Source organism: Acomys minous (assembly GCF_964271855.1).
Source record: "Acomys minous genome assembly, chromosome: 3".
Taxonomy (NCBI): Eukaryota; Metazoa; Chordata; class Mammalia; order Rodentia; family Muridae; genus Acomys; species Acomys minous.
The window spans coordinates 110,552,054-110,565,964 of record NC_140485.1 but is presented as its reverse complement, the minus strand read 5'-3'; the positions used below and the strand labels follow the sequence as shown (position 1 = coordinate 110,565,964).

The 13,911-nt window shown below is 45.4% G+C and overlaps 1 protein-coding gene across 2 annotated transcripts in view; it reads right to left on the bottom strand.

Annotated features, from left to right (window-relative positions):
- The window catches only part of TRMT11 (tRNA methyltransferase 11 homolog), a 144,176-nt gene that overhangs the window by 73,068 nt on the left and 57,197 nt on the right, over positions 1 to 13,911 (bottom strand). Inside the window, exon 13 of one of the 2 annotated variants that reach the window (XR_014777889.1) lies at positions 822 to 1,036. The exons of the other annotated variant lie outside the window; for it this stretch is intronic. The gene's annotated coding sequence lies outside the window, so the exon portion shown is untranslated. The remainder of the gene's footprint in view (positions 1 to 821; positions 1,037 to 13,911) is intronic. 2 annotated transcript variants of the gene reach the window in all.

Below are 13,911 nucleotides of genomic sequence, written 5' to 3'. Positions count from 1 at the left end.
AAAAGGAAATGTGGGTTCTGCTATCAGTGAGAGTGACAGACCACTACATATGCTTTTGCCTTCCTCCCCCTCCCCACTAACATTAGCAGCACAATGTGCAGACATCTAGAAACAGGGGGCTGTGCTGTGGTTTGAACCAAAACTCATGAAACATACCACCAAGATATTATTGGGTGTGGGACATTTTTAGAGATGATTAGGCCTATCAGGAGCCACCTGAATGGGGGGGGGGTGGCCCTTAATCTCAGAAACGGGTTAATCATTGAGAAAGCAGGGGTCTGTGCCCATGTATTGCCTATATTACTACCAAAGGCCATGGGAATGCCCTGACACCTGGGGTCATATTGATGGTCAAGGGCTGCTGCACAAAGCTGGCCCTGCCCCTCACTGGGGTAGTGCAGGAGACATGAAGATGATTCAGCTGGGCAAAGAAAGAACTAAAAAAGCAAGTAACTCGGGATTTTGAGAAAGATGGAGTCAGGATAATATAAAGGGTTAAGAACCGATTTAAACTGTTCAAGGTTGTGTTGTAAAGCTTTATAAACTAATATAAAAGAGTCTCAATTATTTGTATGATAGCTGGGTTAAGAAATAAACTAAGAGAAACAAACACACTTTTATGAAAATAACTTCAGCAGATCCAAAATATTTTATGAAACAAACAGTTGTGACTTTGCACAATGTCTGTTGTTTTGCTGCCTTTGTTGCTAGTCACTAAACAATGCAGTATAGCAACTGTTCACACAGCATTATATTGCACTAGGTATCTCAAGTAACCTCTCAGCACTATTTAATATACACAAAAGATGTGTATAGATTACCTGCAGTGTTATGCCATTTTTTACAAGAGGCTTGAACATCTGTGGAGACTGGCATCCAAGGAGGTGGGTGCTGGAACCAATCCTCCCCCAACTCACAGGCACCAAAGGAACACTACATTTTCTCTTCATATCACAGGAAATGTTCAGTTACTAGGAAAGTAGGTGAGTAACTATTTCCAAAGTGGTTTTGTGTTGTGACTTTGTGATTCATGTTCCTATTTTAGAATGAATAAACAAGAGAAAGTCACAGTTTCCCACTAAAAGGATTTCATTTATTAGCTAAAACTTTAAAAGGCAATTTCTTGAGCAATTAAAAATGGTGTTGTCGCTAGGGATGGTGTTGGGTGTGTCTAATCGCAGCACGAGGGAAACAGAAGCAGAATTAACTCCCAGGCCAGCCTGAACTGCATAGCAAGATCCTATCTCAAAGTCAAAGAACAAAGGAAACATCAAGATAAAGGTAGTCTGCAGAGCTCAGTAAGTGAAATTGAAGCTAACACACACACACACACACACACACACACACACACACACACACACACACACGTGCCCAGTGATTTGCTTGCCTGAGGCAAAAGAGAGGGAAAGAACCTACTGGTTTCAGAGTAGGCAAAGTCCCCTCAGAGGATCTGCGCCTCTCAGTGGGCCTATATTTACAGAACACTATCTCTTCAGGGAGCTCTGGGGCCTAGCTCTCCAGGACTGCCAGGAAAATGCCTCTCTCAAGACACAGAGCTTGAGAGGTGCTCCCAGAAATCCTAGTAGAGAAACACTATACAATCTTATGTGGGATATTCCACCAAGACTTTAGTCCAGAAGGCTCTATCGCTAAATGCAATTTTCATGAAGACAGACCAAGAAAGCACTGTTTGCTTTCCAACTCTTTTGAAATTCTAAGTCCCATTTCCATGGACTGAATGTTTACTTTCTCCTTAAATTCATCCCCAGAAGAAGAGTTGCAAGCTGTACCTGGTGGTACACGACTGTAATAGTGATGCTCAGGAGACAAAGGCAAGAGGCCTGTAAACTCAAGGTGAGCATGAGCCACACACATAAACAACTTGAGAGCGGTGGGGGAGCCGGAGAGGGAGGAGACGAATTCTGGAGTTTTGCTCTCTGTGATGAGAGGGCACAATGGGAAAACAGCCTTTTGCAAAACAAGATCCTAGCCAGATCCCAGGCCTGCCAGTGCCTCCACAATCTGCCAGACTCTCCAACTGTGAGGAATAAATTTATATTGGTCAAGTCCCTCCCACTGTGGGATTCGGCTGTAGGAACCTGCACCGAATCAAGATCCACGCGTGAAGGATAATTGTGATTATTTTGATCATCTCAAAAGATACTGTTTTCCATGTAAACCTTTGGCAACACAGTGTCATTTAAAATCCAGAGTTTCAACTCAGGAAGAAATGTGTTTTTTGAAGACTTTCCATCCTCAGACTGTCTGTTATGTGCTGTGGGGCATATGAAGACAAGAAAATACGTACAGCAGGCCTGGGGGTTCAGCTATATGGTGGTGAGTGCCCAGCATGGTGCCACAAAACACCATCTGCACAGACATAGATCATACAGAAGCAACAGTGGTTTGTTTTTTAAACACCGATGCTGAAAGAAATCATAAAGAAGCAAAGGGAAGGGAAGCAAGGGAAAAAAAAAGAGAGAGAGAGACCAGGCCACAGGTCACTGAAAGAGTTTCTAAACTAACACAGGTAGTGTTAGCTAATGTCCTGAGTGCTTCAGAACAAAACCTCCCAACGCTGTTCAGCTAAGTGGATCTGACTCAAAAAGACAGAGGAAATGAACCAAATGGTCTTATCAGCCAGATCCCAGTCCATGCTTTGATGGTTGTCAGGCACCTAAGACCATGCTGACTTCAGCACAGCAGGAGGAAGATAGCAAGATGTGCTCAGATCGTGTGGGCAGTTAATGCTGAGCCAAGATGGAAGGCAGACACTCACATTTTGGTGGCGACAAAACTAGCACCAACTGAGAAGTCATAAAACATAAAAACACCTGGCTGTACTCAAGATCTTCCAGGCCAAGGACTGCAAGAGGGGGCGGTGGGTCCCAGAAATCTGTGCTGTGCTATGGTTTCCACACAATACTGAGATGCGCTAAAGTTTTAGAGGCATCAGACATCACAATACGGAGAACATTTCAGCCGAGACGTGATCTTCTGACCAAGTTCCACGCCTCCCCCTGAAAGCCAAATTCTCTTTGCTATTGTTGCTACAATTTTTACATCTTATTTATGTATTTTAGTATAATATTCATATTAATTTCTTTGAGAATGTCACGCATGGATACTGAGGCTCACTGCCCCTCCTCTTAGATCTACCGCAACACCTTCCAACTTCATACTCTCTCTCTCTTTTTACTTTTCTAGCCGCCTGGCTGCAGTTTGTGGTGATGCCCATTGGTGTGGGGCCATCCGGGAGAGTGTGGTGCACCCATCAGGGGCCACACCCCTCAGAAACCATTGAGCATCAACAGCTCCTCAGCTAGGGATGGGCTCATGGGCTCTTCCTCCTTCTGTGTTGAGTGATGACTAGCTTGGTCTACGTAGGTCTTGTGCAGGCAAGCACAGCTGAGTTCACTAGTATGGTGTTCCTGTCCCATCCAGAAGACACTGTTTTCTCTGATCCTCCGTGACCTCTAGCACTTACAATAGCCCCCTCTCTCCTGGGTGATTCCTGAGCCATGGAGGGCTGAGCTGGGCTATAGATGTCCCATTTGTGGCAGAATCCTCCATAGACACTCATTCATTTTGGTCATCTGGGAGTCTCTCTATTAACTCTGCAGTGGGGCTTCTAATCCTGATTCTTCTCTGCAACTCTTGTGAGAGTTCACTCCTGACATCCAAGAAGAAAACAGAAAGAGAGCCCATGTTCTCTCTCGTCCAGGATGCTTGCTTTTTTTTGTTTTTCGTTAGAACTCGGCCTACCCCGAATTATCTGAGAAGATCTCAGAGATCTTTTACTGTTCCACCACCACATGGGGAAATCAAGCACTCACAATGTGTTGAGCCCCCCTCCCCCCTCAGGGAAATCAAGCACTCACAGTGTGTCGCACCCCCCTCCCCCCTCAACTCCCGCTTTTGCATTTCTGTGATCATGCTACTGAAAATAATTCATGGTCTTTGTAACTCCCAGGTCTGCGGACTTACAAGATCTACTAAAAAACGCTATAAGCTCAAGCCGATTTGGCTAAACAAAAATAAGAATTCAACTAGGACACAAAATGCCAGTGGCCCAAGCGCCTCATGATTAAAACATGACGTCCCGTTTTCATGAGTTTTCCAGCTAATTAGAAAGATTTATCAGCATCCAAAAGGAGCCCCCTGGAGGAAACAGGGCTGCACGCAGTGATTAATGATAACCAGTTTCCACACAGTGTGGAAAACTACCACGCTGCAACTACTCATGCATGAAGAAGGACCAATGTCTTGAGAGCAGAGGCATCAGGCAGAGGACGGGACAGGACCCCACATGCTATCCATCTCTCTCTTCCAGACAGCCTTCAACTCCAAGCTCAGCTCTGATCTGCTTCCCAAACCTCCTGAGCAGGGGTTACTTTCCTTCTCCATACAGTCACCAAGGCCTGCAAAGGTAACTAGGGCACCTCATGGCTGTGGTGGAGCAAGTTTGAGTCATTTGTGGTAGAAAAAAATAAAATAAAAAATAAAAAGACTCAGTGCTGCACAGTTTTGTCTCTCTAAACCTCAGTTTTCTTGTCCCTAAGAATGCAAAGAGTACTGTTAGTATATTATTTTGTTTTAATAAATATGTGAGATCACAGAATAAAAAATACTTAATCTTTTTTATTTTATAAATAAATGCCTATAAAATGGTGTCCTTGTGTAATCATATCATTAATGTTGACATCGTGTTCATGTATGATGATGTCACTAGCCAGAATGCAATTCCCTAGATAATAAGAAATAATTTATTTAATATATAGGAAACAAAATGAAGAAGGGGAAAATGAAAGGGAAAAAAAATTCAAAACTTTCTCATCAATTAAGTTCTGTGGAACTAACCTTTACTTAGGTTTCTGTTCTTACGAGCCAATTTGATTTGGTTTTTGGTTTTTGGTTTTTTCAAAAACTTCTGCCTCAGGAATACTGGAATACCTCAAAGTCAGTTTTACTCAGATTTGCAGATAGAAAATGTGTGAGGGTTTTAAGCAAATGGGCATGGGCAGAAAGAAAGCAGAGGAGAGTGTCTGTGCAGCAGACAGCATGGCAGTCCTCCAGCGTCCTCCGAGCTCTAACCACTCATAGCAAATTGGAAACCAATCTGAACCTTGCTCTTGCTGTGGAGATCCTGGAGAGAAAGCAGAAAATGGCTGGGTCCTTGGCTCTCTTAGGGGATGCACATCTGGATCACCATCCTCAGACATTAATCTCTCTTTCCTGTATTTACCCTCCATCCAGAGAAGTCAGAAGAGTCAAAGTAGCCCATGGCCGCTGTGTCATGTGTCATCGATGTGTTTGCTTTGGTTTTTATTCATGTGATTCTGTTTTTGCAGTTCCCTTTAACTGCCAGACTCTTTGCCAAGAGGTCCGCAGAGACTAGCCATCGCCTACCCCACTAGCTGCTTCTTCAAAAACAGAGGCCACTGTAGCTTGATAGCTTCTGTTAATGCCCTCAATCAGCTTAGGGCTTAGTCAAGGATTTCCTTATAGCTAGTTAGAGCAAACCAATGGAAGGCAGGAAGGAAGAGAGGGAACAAGATCTTTGCTTAAACGTGTTCTTTGACTTAGCATTCTTGGGGGCTCATAGAAACCCTTACTTCTTTTAGGCAACATTACATTTCACTGACACTCTATTGCAACCATCCCTCACTCTCAGGGTATAGCCGACTCATTTGTTAGGGACACCCTTTCACGTGTCTAAGAATCCCAAGTGCACATACCCAGCTCTAGCCAGTGGACAGGACATTCTCCACAGTTGAGTGGAGAGTGGGGTCTGACTTTCACAGGAACTCGGGTGCCCCACATCTGACCATGTCCCCTGGATGGGGAGACCTGGTGGCACTCAGAGGAAGGATAGCAGGCTACCAAGAAGAGACTTGATACCCTATGAGCATATACAGGGGGAGGAGGTCCCCCTCAGTCACAGTCATAGGGGAGGGGAGTAAGGGGAAAATGGGAGGGAGGGAGGAATGGGAGGATACAAGGGATGGGATAACAATTGAGATGTAATATGAATAAATTAATTAAAAAAAAAAGACAATTGAAAAAAGAAAAGAATCCCAAGTGCTGAGTCATTGGCCAAGATAGTCCGTGCCCACTTGCTGCGTGAGTTTCTTTGAGCAAGCTTTCTGGCTTAGCTGCTTTCTTAGGTTAGCCTCAATCACAGGTCATGCCAGCTGCCAGTCAAGAGGCTAGTTCTGGGTTCTACTTCACGTGTCTATCAAATCTGTTTCCAGGTAACTCCTTCCAGCAACCAAGCAGAAGGAGAGGACTGTTTTAGTTTGCCTTCTGCTGCCGTGATAAACTCATGACCAGTGGCAGCCTGCGGAAGAAAGGGTTCATTCTCATCATAGATGTCCCTCATGAAGGAAAGTCAGGAGTTAGAAGTCAAGGCAGCTGGAGCAGAACCTGAGGCCATGAAGGAAGGCTGCTTAATGGTTTGCTCCCCATGGCTAGAGACATTTTTTTTCCGTTAAGGATCCTCATTCTAGATTATCCTAGCTTGTGTCCAGGAGACAAAGAACTAGCCAGCCCGAACCTGGTGGCGTAAGGATCCTGTTTCCAGGTAAACGTAAGAGGATGTGGGCGGACTCAGGCTTTGCTAGCTTTGCTCGTGAGCATCCAAGCTCTGTGGAGTCTGAGCACCTGCCTTAGCGTCTGTCCTCTTACATCGCGAAATAGGCACCACTATCCCAAGTTCACAAATATAGAGCAACCCCAGAGAACCAAAGCAAATTGCCCACAACCACACAGCTCAGGGATAACAGCAACATAATTTCAGGTACGTGTAACCCACGTGTACTTATTACGCACTCAGCGCTGGCCTAAGCACTTTACGTGAGTGTGTTCATTTTCTAAACCTTCCAACAAACTATACAACAGGTACTTTGAGCAGTCTTATTTCATCCTTGAGAAAGCCGAGTGACTAAGATACCAGTACTTTGTTTGCTAAAGGCATCAAGGTGAACTGAGAATGTAGGATTGAAGGGGAGGTTTTTTAAACTTTGGCCCAAAATGAAAGAATGAGTAATTTGGGGGAGTAAATGTGGAATGTCCAGATGTCTCTGGAGCATGCTAGTCTCGGTAGATAAAATATACAGCGAGGCCTTGCGGAATAGCTGTGCTGCATGTGGTACCCATAGGGCTGAGGACCTAGCTAGTGCTGCCGCCCTCCCCTGTCATGGCAAGACTGAGAATGAACCCTTGGCAGCCAACATGCTCAGCAAGTGCTCTAGTGCAGAGCCACTTCCCAGGCCTGAGCTATGAATCTCAATGCGCCTTGACTCAAACCAGCACAGCAATCTACCTAGGAGTATCTCCTCTTACTTCTAAGGAAAAGCAGTGCGTGGCATTAGGTAATTACAGTTAATTGTCTTTTTTTAAAACTAACCCTGCTCAAGGACAGCTGCAATCCCAGCACTCTGGGAGGCAGAGGCACGAAGATCTCTGTGAGTTCAACTGCTAAGGAATTCCAGACTGAACAAGAAGAAGAAATTGAATAAAGCATCTTTGTTTCTGCTTCCTGAGTGTTGGTCCAACGGAATCGGCTGCCTCACACTGCTGCTGCCACAGCTGGAGCCTCTCTCACACTATCCTTTACCACCTTGATGGAGCCTCCAACAATGAGCCAGAATGAGCCCTCCCATCCAGAGGCTCCTTCTGTCAAGTCTTTTATCAGAACAAGGAGGAAAGTCACTAATGCACACAGTGTTTGCTAGCATACCTGCCTCCAGGCTGCCTAGCAACCTATGATGTCATCGCCTGCTCGCCACTAGGTGTACCAGGTGCCCAGGATATAAAAGGACAAACCCACATCGTCTCTCTTGCTCTTTCTCTTTGTTCTCTCTCTGTGTGTCTCTGTCTCTCCCTCTGAAGCGCATCTCTGCCTATCCTGCTCTCCCCACACTTCTACAATAAACTTCTCCATATCATATTTGTTACCTGGCATCTTATTTTAATCCTAACATCACACAGGATATATATACACTCTATTTATCCATAGTAAATACATGAACAATACAAATTAATCCAAAATGTACTTAATGAGTCATGAGCACCCATTACTTAGGGTATTTGGTCAGCCACTATGTCACCAGAATCCATTTCTCCCCGCTCCCCACGGCATTTTATATATGTGATGGGAGAAATGTATTTGTCAGTTTGGGGGTCAACTCAATCAGTTATTTATAAGGAAATATATTTGTAGGGAAATTTTGTAAATTTTATGCAGCTAGATGAATAATAAAGTAGAACCTGTCAATTAAGAAATCTCCTTTGATGGTCATTGAGTGGGCCGGCCTATGCAAACATCACTCTTTTTCATATAATAGACTAATATGCTGTATGTGCTCACTCTGGTCCTGCAGCTAACTTGTAACTCTCTTAGAATGCCCAGAGAGTGCCTGAAGGCGGCCAGTAACAAGTATAAAAGCTAAAATTAAAACACAGGCTTGACAAGGTTAAGGGAAAGTTATCGTGGGACTATGGACTTATTGAAAGCAAACTGAAGCAACGCTCACATTGTTCATAGTAATTCAAGCCGAGGCAACATATAAAGCTGACATCACTGCTCTTTCTCACTGATAGGAAAACGGCCAGTTTCCCAAACAGGAGTCTTGGTTTGGGCTTTGTTTGTTTGAGACAGGGTCTCTACTATGTTGGATCAGACTGAACTTGAACTCCCAATCTTCCTGCCTCTGCCCTGCACACCCTTACAGTGGATCCATGCAGCTATTGGTCCTTTCAGTTATTTTGATAGAATAAATGAGCTTCATCTCATTCAGACAGCAACACTTCACTGATACGGCCACTCCAGCCACGGCGGGGTGGGGAGGCGGGGGGGGGGGGGGGGGGGGAGGGCAGGGGGAGGGAAAGAAACAGACAGTGGCTGACAGGCCTATGGCCCCCAGGCTTCTAAGGATGTCAGTGGTATTTCCAAATGGCAGACAAAAGCAACAGCTAAAAGAGTAGATGGTCTGGTGCTTAGCTCATTCTGAGAACCGTCAAGACAGTGGGGAAGGAGGCAGTGCCTGAGCCAAAGTCAGGGGTTTACTGAGAAGCACAGTAAATGGCTCTGGAGGAAGCAGGCCATGTTAGCTAAAATAAACAAATGATTAACCCTGGTAACAGACTTTAAGAACCCTGCTGATGACCTGAGTCATCTTTCCCCTCTACTAGCAGATAAGCAACACATGTCCACTTGAGTTCAGAACCTCGCCTCTCAGATTTTAATGTCCATATAAATCTGATCTGGGGACGGGGTGAGAGATGGTGTTAAAAGCCAGGTTCTGATGGGCTTGCCTGGCAAGGGCCCCAAGACTCTTCATTTCTACAAACTAAGGTGGTTGCTGATGTTGGTGCCCAGAGGATCCTGTGAATAGCAAATACCAATGGACTGAGCCCCCACCACAGACACACAGACACAGACACACACACACACACACACACACACACACACACACACACACACACACACACGCACCACTGTGAGGATCTGTGATTCTTCCTCGTCACTTACATGAAGCCATCCTTCATTACAACTACATTATTCATCAATATTTCCAGCAAGAAGAAGCCGTTAGCCTCCTGGCTGCTTTTAGAAACACTTGGTGGGCAAGGAGCTTGAAATCATTCCCTACAGTGCAGAGTGCATTTCATTTATCTGAGTGCTCTGATGTCTCAGAGCAAAACCACTACAGCGCTTTCCGTCTCCTTCTCAAACTGCTAAACTGACTTTCCCTCGACTGTTTGCCGAGTTGAAGGTGGCAGGCAGACATTTCTCAATAAAAGAAGACAAAAGTCTGACTCGTTGACTGTGTGTCTTCCGGATGGAACTTGACTTTATTGCCACCTCCAGTGATGACTAGCCACGCCCTGTGAGCAGGGCTACCCCATCTCTGTGGATGTCATGCCATGCCATTGCTTGGTCTGTACTCTGTCATGGCAGCACTGAAGGGTGGGGAAGACCTTGTAAATGTTTTTTTGCTCTCTGGAGAGAAGTTGCCTAGGGAATCTAAGCTCAAGTCTCCATGCTTGTGCAGCAGGCATTTTACTGACTGGGCCCACCCCTCCAGCCCCCTGGAGCTTAGTCTTACATTCTCCTGGGTAATAAATCGAAGGGTGGAGGGGCTCCTTTGCATACTTTGTCAGCACATCCTGTCTCCCTGTTGAGGACTCAAAGATGAGAAGGATAGCAGCGCTACCATAAACCAAACACCCAACCAGCCTGTTTGGTTCTTTGGTCAGTGTGACTGCTTTCAGAATTACAGTGTTCAAATGAATTCTGATTTAGTTCAACAGTTGTCAAAAAAAAAAGAAAAAAGAAAAAGAAAAGAAAAGAAAAACAAACAAACAAACAAACAAAAAACAAAAAAATGCCTGAATCCCAGTCAATCAATGGGGTACTATTCTAAGTGTCTCCTGAGAGTCCTAACAGAATCAGTGTCCCAGCAGGTGTGCACTTCCCCTCTCTGGAGAGCATCTGGTTTTCTACGACTGAAGACAAGCGAGCTCAAGGATCATCCAAGACTTAGGGCTGAGTGCCCATCACGCTCAGACAGTTACCTGTGAAGAGCTATCTCTTCTTTGCCACCAGGACAGGGGTTAAGACAGGAAAGGAGAGAAGAGAACTGCAAAGGTTTGTGAACCGGGGGACCTCTCCCAGAAATCCTGGCCTGTGCTTAAGGCTGTTTGGTGAGGGGAAAACAGTGCACAAAACACATTTATTTATTGATTCTCAGCAGTAATAAGGACAGTGTCACTTTTGAAAAGATGACCACTGGAATTCTCATAAGTTATCAAGGTTCCTTTGATAAAAATTGCACAAGAATTTATTGATCAAAAGAGCACCGGTCCCTTCCGTAATTACTGTATCATGCAAGATAAAATGTGAAAACGCACCAGACTCCAAGCCCCTGCCTCCCTAGCAGTTTTTCTGAGTCTCTGTTATCATCATCCCTTGCTTCCTATCTCGGGTGGATAAACAGGGCTCCAGCCCGTGGCTATCAGGCCAGTTAGCTTCACACGTGCCCGTTTAACAGCACTACAGGGTCTGCATTCCTTCCCCAAGTACAACATCCTCTGAAGTCGATGAGCAGCTCTGCCCAAGGACACTGTGACTTCAGCCCCGCAATGGTCTGTACTTTCTCCCAGCTCACACGCCTTGACCCTATCTTTAGTCGATGGGGAACCACTCTAACAAGCCACGGAGGCACCAAGCAGCCTCTGTGGAAGGGAGCAACGTCTGCTGACCCCAGAGGTGACAGATTAGGGAAAAGAGGTCCCATTCTTAGCTTAGACAAGCACCTAGCCTCCACTTCAAGCATGGGGTGGGGTGGGAGGGGGGGTGGCAGGGGTGGAGGACCCAGAAGAGATCTGAAAACTTGCAGAAAACAAACAGTTTCACTTTCCCTGTTGAAACCAACGGCCTCTTCCAGCAGCGGAAACGTTAAAATCAAAACATAAGGCTCCTCCGGAAACATCTTGAACAATTCACCTCCTCACCACGATTCTCTGCCTGGTGGGGTTATGTCATGGCTTGGGCTTCCCATCCTTGGTGTTTAGAACCCTTCTGTCATGACTTTTCAAACCACATTCATCCACATCCTCTCCACCGATTTTTTCCTTTCAAGATAGGGTTTCTCGGTGTCATCCTGGCCGTCCTTTATAGACCAGGCTGGCCTCGAACTCACAGAGGCCCTTCTGCCTCTGCCTCTGCCTCTACCTCTGCCTCTGCCTCCCAGGAGTACAGCACCATTCTCAGCTCTCTACAGATTCTTATTCCAAAGAACATAGCAAAAGAAAGAGAGTTATTATGTTGGCTGCCGGAAATAAGGCCACAGATGCACTCAGCGTGTCCCGCTAGCACTGGGATGGATGCCCCGGTGCAGTCCTTGATCTTGTTTTTGCTGTTGTTCCACACGAGGCTGCAATTGCAGCTCCACGCTTGGGCTAGATATTATCTGGCATCGAGCTATGACGGTGGTTCTCTTTAGACGAGAGAAGCAGGGTGGCCAGCCTACTGGGTCAGAGAGGTGCAAAGCGGCAAGTTTTTTTGGTTGTTTTTTTTTTTGTTTTTGTTTTTGTTTTTAAATTCTAGGACCACTTTTGAGCTGTTTTGAGGTCTAAGCCATGTAAATCTATTGCCTCTTCAAAAATTTTAGGTTAAAATTTCCAAAGAGACTATAGAACTTTATGGAACCCCGAGGAAGCGTGAAGAGGTGGCAGTGGAACTTTACGGGCAGTGAACGAACAATAAGAGACAAGAATTTAGGCCTAAGGAGAAGTAAGATACACAAAAGAAGAAATTTTTATATTAAACTTCCTTTGCCATCCCTGCACCCACTCAGTGCACCATTCAGAGAACAGTATGCAGGACATCTTTTTTTTTTTCTTCTTTTTAAAAGATGTACTTAGTATTATGTATTTGTATATGTGTGTGCCCTTGTGCATTTGTGTTCACCACATACATACAGGTTCCTTCGGGGGGGGGGCGCAGAAAGTGTGGGAATCTGGAAGTAGAGTCACAGTAAATTGTGAACTGTCTGGTGTGGGTGCTGGGAACTGAACGTAGGTCCTCCGCATGAACAGGAAGTACTCAGAACCACTGAGCCATCTCTTTAAGTTTCTTGTTCGTTTTTTTTTTTTTTAAAAGTGTCACTAGTTGGATGCAGAATAATTATATCTTTCAAAACAGAACACAGTTTAGTCAAGGGCTATGTGTAACTTTTTAGTTTAAGAAACACGTGTCTCATTTGCTTTGAGGTCTAAGGTTTGGGAGTCGGCATGTGGTGGCACTACAGTAACGAGAACAGCCAGGCGAGGAAGAGGGGACGAGGAAGGTGACAGAGATATACCAGGACAAGCAAGGACTAGAAGATTCTGCCCTGCCCCCTCTTAGCCTCATCAGTGAAGGTGTTGACATTTTCCCCCAAATGTGGTGACAGGAAACAGGCTGGCTGCTCTTGATAGGCTCCTTGAAGGACTTAGGAAAAGGAAAGGCTGAGAGACACAGGGCACTTTTATTTTTCCTTTCAGGAAAAACTCTGTGCCCCTGAAGCCAGCACAATGGGCCCCACGGCCACGTTCTAAAATGGGCAATGCAAACTGCTTTTCCTTTATGGCAAACCACTCGAGGTTGATCAGTAAAATACCCTTTATGTCTATCAGCAGGATTTCCAGAGCATGACGCTTCAACAGCTCGTTTGTCTTGAAGCATCCCCCTCGAGACAGTGTCTGTGATCCACCCGGGAGAGAAAGGCAAACATGAGCTGGCAAGCCACCATCTTTGCTTTCATCAGCTTGCTCCTCGGCAGGCCCACACACCGGCAGCTCTGTGTGAAGAGCGAAACCAATAGAAATCACCTTCTTCCTTTGCAGGAGGCCGACTCGAGCGAGTTTCTTGGCTCTGGAACAAGTATCTGTGAGTCAGGGGCAGGGAGGTTAAACCTCTTACACATTCTAAGTGGGGATGAAGAAGAACTTTACAGCATCAAGCAGCTCTCAGTATATGGCACATACAATACAGAAGAGGTCATGAACCGTGACCTAAAACAGAAGGCGAAACAGACTCAAGACCAGCAAAAGGCCTTAGCACAGAAGTCAAGTGCTTCAGCCAAGCACTCCATTTTGAAAAAGTTCCCATAGGAGCTGTGACAACACCACCACAGGACAGGAATGCCAAGGGAGCAGTGAACCTCCCTGATTATGAACACATTTTTTGTAACAGGATCTCTTAGTTACTTCTATGTCGCTGTGATAGAAACATCCTGACAGAAGCAACAGTTCACAGTTGGAGCGTAGTCTGTGATGGTGGGGAAAGCTGCAGGAGCTTGAGGTAGCTGGTTATATTGCGGCCGTTGTCAAGAGGTAAACAAATAAATGCTGCTGTCCAAC